Genomic DNA, 5,464 nt, shown 5'->3' with positions numbered 1-5,464 from the left:
GATACTGAGGCCTCCTCAGCCATGTGGAACTGTAAGTCCAATTAAACCTCTGTTTGTTCCCAGTTTCGGGTATGTCTTTATCAGCAGCATGAAAACGGACTAATACATATGTACATTACATGTATATATGTATGTACATATATACATATACATCTCCATCTATCTATCTATTGATCAGTGATTATCTAAAAATATATGTTCCCACTGATCTCCTCAATTCCAAACGACAGGGTTTATTCTTCCTTCCCCTTTTTGTACTTGTAGGTTCCTTCTCCAACATTAGAAAACCTGGCTCCCATTATCCTCAGTATATTTGCCCAATTTCCCCTTTTTATACTTAATTTTACAGCTATATGGGTCATCTCCTTGACCTCAACTCACTATCCCCAGCCAACTGGTTGAATATTTGGTCCCGGTCTTGCTGTCTGTGCCAGCTAATTTCTCAGTCCTAACCAAGGGTAACCGGCCCAGATACTTCTTGTTTCCTAGCACTTTTATTATTTTCTTTTAGATATAAAGGGCTGTATGGACTCTAAAAGTGATTTGGCTGAGCAGCTAGCATTTGGTATGGGTTATATCATAAAACAAATTTCTATTAAAAATGGGGTTATTTAGTATTTTAGTTTTTTTTTTTTTTTTTTTTTTAAAGACAGAGTCTTGCTCTGTCTCCAGGCTGGAGTGCAGTGGTGTGATGTTGGCTCACTGCAACCTCCGCTTCCTGGTTTCAGGTGATTCCCCTGCCTCAACCTCCTGAGTAGTTGGAACTGCAGGCACGCGCCACCATGCCTGGCTAATTTTTTGTATTTTAGTAGAGATGAGGTTTCATCATGTTGGCCCGGGTGATCTTGATCTCCTGACCTCGTTGTCTGCCCACCTTGGCCTCCCAAAGTGTTGGAATTATAGGCGTGAGCCACTGCGCCTGGCCGTATTTTAGTTTTTGTAAAAAAAATTATTATTCTAGATGTGAATGACAGAACTTTAGTGCTTAGCTTAAGATTGTGTTATGCAAGGCAATAACACTGGCATACATGCTAGCCATTTTTGATGTTAAAGATAGTTTATGAATAAGAAACCATCTATATTGTTAAGGCAGGTTTTTCTTTGGTTTCTTTTGGATTTATTTTTTGGCAGCTTGATAAGCAATAGCTAAAACGAGTTCTTGTTGAACCTTGTTTATTGGTTTGCAATAATGAGAACTGTTATTGAGTCCAATAATTTTGTGCTTTTACTTTCAAGTAACGAAGTGTTCTTATTTTGTGATGATACCACAGAAAGCTAGTTTAAAAGCTAGTTTTAAAGGATCTGTAGCTTGAGAGGTTATAATTTAGAATGGAGACATGGTGGTCAGAGGAAATGAGCCAAAGTTAAAAGCCTTTTCTGTGCCATTGCATCTGTAACCATCCTCAAAGTACTCTGCACTTTATGTCACAAAAAAGCCTCAAATCCTGTGGGTAAATGTTATCTGCAGGAACCTCATCATTTTTGAAAACAGTACTTTTATCCTTAGAGTGTTTGAACAAGAAAGAGAAATAATAGTATTTTCTTTTTACAGGACAACAGATAGATAGAAGTATTCTTCTGCTATTTTTGAATAAGTGCTATGTGATATAAGAAGCAAAATCAAATTTAAAATTAATGGATGGTGAGATAGAAACTTATGGTATTATCTTGTTTAAATCTCTTTTGCCTCTTTTGTGAAACAGTCATTCTCTTCTTTTTGTGGGGTTATTTTATGCCTAATTTTCTTTTACAAGGTAAAATATAATTGCTTGTCAGCTAATAGTTTATGGCACAGATATTTTTGCCAAACACATTAAAGGTAGATCTTGGTTATACATAACCTTTAAGGAACACAGGGAGCACACATGATATGGACAGAGCAGTTGATGGGCAGTGATTATGATCGCACAGGGAAGGGGAGTGAAGGCTCATGTTATTCTTTTTCTTTAAATATATTTACAGTTTATCATGAGTCTTTTATGAGTTTTCATGTCCTTGTCTGCTGTAACTTTACTTGCTTCTTATCCATTCCCTCTCTCTGTCTGCCTTTGTCTCTCACATACATTCATTCACACACACCCAAATACACATACCTTCACACTTGAATTTGAGTAGCTGGCATGCTTAGAAATATTCTCAAATGGGGGTTACATAGGGCCAATGTATATAAATTGATGTACCTTTATGTATATATGTATTTGTATAGTCACACACTCTATTTTCAAATAGAAAACCAGTCATACAAAGTATTTGCCTTATCTTAAACATTCAGTTTATGTTTGTTAAGTGAATGAATGTATGAGTCTAAAAAGAGCAATGATATTAAGGATTGGGGAAAACTGGGCATAGGAAGGATTACTCATGGGGAAGTTATTTATTCAGCAAAGATTGACTTGTCTAGATTGTTATATCAGGTTATTTATCAATCATGTGGAGCAGGCTGGGAGTGGTGGTTTATGCCTATTATCCCACTGCTTTGGGAGGCTGTGGTGGGAGGTTTGTCTGACGCCAGGAGTTCAAGACCAGCCTGGACAACAGAGCGAGACCCTGTTTCTTAAAAAAAAAAAATTAGCTGGGAGTGGTGGCATGTGGTTGTAGTCCTAGCTACTCGGGAGGCTTAAGCCCAGGAGTTGGAGGCTGCAGTCCAGCCTGGGTGACAGAGTAAGACCCTGCCTCTATTAAAAAAAAAAAAAAATTCATGTGGAGCAATTGGTAGGTTGAGTTTATTCCTTCTCCCCGCCTTACTGAACCAAATCTTATTTCTGATTAGTAGAGGGTAAGTGGATAATTAATTGAGATGTACACATATGTCATTGGAAAAGATAAATTATGCCTTAGATGAAGACAGTGACCTGGGTATGGGATCAGATATTTGTAATTTTTTTCCTTTTCCATCAGCTTTTCTTATGGCAGCTCATTTTCTGTCTTATGACAGCCAAGTAACTCAGTAGAGTAAAATGACTTTTATATGGTAGAAACCACAATGAACCACTCAGGACATTTGCCTTTAAAAACAGCAATAAAAAGATCAAACATTCTCTAGTTACAACTTTAACATTTTACCATTTGGAGTGATACTGCTAGTCCTGTCAATGAAAAGGACCACTTGGCATCTTTTTGGAGTATCCAAATGTGTGGTTGCGGACTCACTTCGGCCTAGGGTAGCGCTTTGGGTCTTGTACAGGGTTTTCTGAACCACTTTTCTAATGTGCCCAAAATGTAGAGAACAGGATACTGCTTCCCCTGCTGCTTTCCTGAATGTCAGCATCTTTTTCTCTTATAAAGGGCAAATTGCTGTATTGAAAGGAGTGTAAGCAATGCAAATCCAAGATTTGGTTAATAGTTCAGGTTAGGGTACCAACCACTTGACTTTCTTACCCCCTTTTTGCTCAAATGCCACTTGTCAGTGAGGCCTTCTTTGGCTATCTTATTCAAAACTGTACCCTTGCCCCCCCACCTCCACCTTGCCTTATTTTCCCAGTAGTACCATTTGACATATACATTTTATTTATTACACGTCTTCCCTATAAGAAAGAGGTGCATGAGGGCAGGGCTGCTGAAATCCCAGTGCATTGCACAAAATAGGCATTTGTTCATTATTGGTTGATGAATAAGGCCTTACAGAACCCACCTAATTTTTCTAAAAATTCATTTCCTCAAGTATAAAATGGAAGTGTTAGGAAGTACTTTGTGTGCTGTAATATACTTTATAAGGTGTTTTGTCATTATTAATCAAGTTAGAAATTCTAAATTTAGTACAATTTATGTATTTCCTAACTTTATCCAGTTAAAAAATACATAAAATGTAAATATGTAAAAAGTATGTAAAATGCTCTTTTTGAAATGAATGGGGACAACTCCAAAGCTGCCTTTTTGGCCCCAGTTCTGTTTACTGCTACGTGACTCATTTTCACTTGTTTATGAATCATATTTTTTGCTTGCTGCTTAAGAGATTCCTTAGCTAGAGGCCAAATGGAGCAGTGATTGGCTGAAGAGTCAAAAAGATTTTTACCTATTATAGAAAGGCCTTCAGGATCTCCTTCTTTCTGTCTTCTTTCAATAATAGAGGGGCAGTGCTGATAGAGTGCAGCAAGGCCCAGTTTCTGCCCTACAAAGTGCTTTAGGAGTTTGGGAGAAGTAGGAATGAATTGTGACTTGGAGTGGGGACCAACCTTGACAATGTACTCAAGGCCCGAGATACAAAGCTGAATTCAGCAATCTCTACCTGATTTCCTAGTGGAGATACAATTCCCCCTCCTCCCCCTCTTCTCTTCCTCATCCTCCTCCTCCTCTTCCCTCCTCCTTCTCCTCTTCCCTCCTCCTCCTCCCTCCTTTCTCTTCTCTCCTTTCTCCTCTCTCCTTTCTCCTTTCTCCTCTCTCCTTTCTCCTCTCTCCTCTCTCTTCTCTCCTTTCTCCTTTCTCCTTCTCCTTCTCCTCCTTTCTCCTCCTTCTTCTTCATCATTTAGAGATGGGGGCTCTCACTCTGCCACCCAGGCTGGAGTGCACTGGTACAGTTATGGCTCATTACAACCTCAAACTCCTGATCTCAAATGTTTCCCCCACCTCAGTGTCCTGTGTAGCTGGGGTTGAAGATGTGAGCCACCTCACCTGGCTGGGAGATACAATTAAATAACTAATTATAACCAAGTGCTTAATTGAGATATAAATAAGACACAAGAGCATAGATGAGGCAGTGATACTGAAATGTAACTGGACAGGTCAGAGAAAACTTCCTTGATAAGGTGACATATAAACTGAATATTCATGGGCTTGAACATATAAAAGTGGAAGGAGGGGGATTTCAGGAGGGGCAGAGTGAGAAAAAGAAAAATGAAAAAGAAAGAGGCAGAAAAACTTAGTGCATATTTTAGTTTGTCACTAGGGTTTTTGGAGGTTCAAGGTGAGATTTTGATTATTGAATCCTCCACCTACCCCTCCTGCCTTCTGGGATTCTGGACTGATGCATTATTTATAAAAATGTATAGAAGCCAACAGGGAAATAAAGTACTGTTTAAAAGGTGGACAAATGCTGGATAGCCCTCAATGTCTGACTTTTTCAATGAGGAGTGTTGAACCATGAGTCTTGGTTTTGTAGGCTTAGCTCGGTTTTCTGGTCCAGTGAAGCCCAATACTCTTCACTCATTCAGTTGTAGGTAGAGACACTGAAGCAGAGTAGAGATGAGGATGGGCAGGCCAAGAGATTCTTTTTAATCACACAAAATAATTATGACCACTCAGCCTGGAGGACCAGATCCTGCCTAGGCATGCCTACCACTCCCAGAAACAGGCAGAGTAGAGGTCCGGGGAATCTGGGCTCATTTCTTTAGAGCACAATAACTTCATCCAAAAGGTTTAAACTGTGGCAAAGTATGATAACTATGACTCTTGCCTTGGGAAGGAACTAATTAGGGTTATATAGATAGGAGAGAAACCCTATTTATTCTCTTCAGTCTCTCTACTTCAC

The 5,464-nt window shown here is 39.1% G+C and overlaps 1 protein-coding gene across 10 annotated transcripts in view; it reads left to right on the top strand.

Moving 5' to 3' along the window:
- Positions 1 to 5,464, top strand: part of IMMP2L (inner mitochondrial membrane peptidase subunit 2) — a 1,183,069-nt gene that overhangs the window by 167,870 nt on the left and 1,009,735 nt on the right. The window lies entirely within an intron of this gene.

This window comes from Pan troglodytes, chromosome 6 (assembly GCF_028858775.2).
Source record: "Pan troglodytes isolate AG18354 chromosome 6, NHGRI_mPanTro3-v2.0_pri, whole genome shotgun sequence".
NCBI lineage: Eukaryota > Metazoa > Chordata > Mammalia > Primates > Hominidae > Pan > Pan troglodytes.
This window is presented reverse-complemented; position numbering and strand designations above follow the sequence as displayed.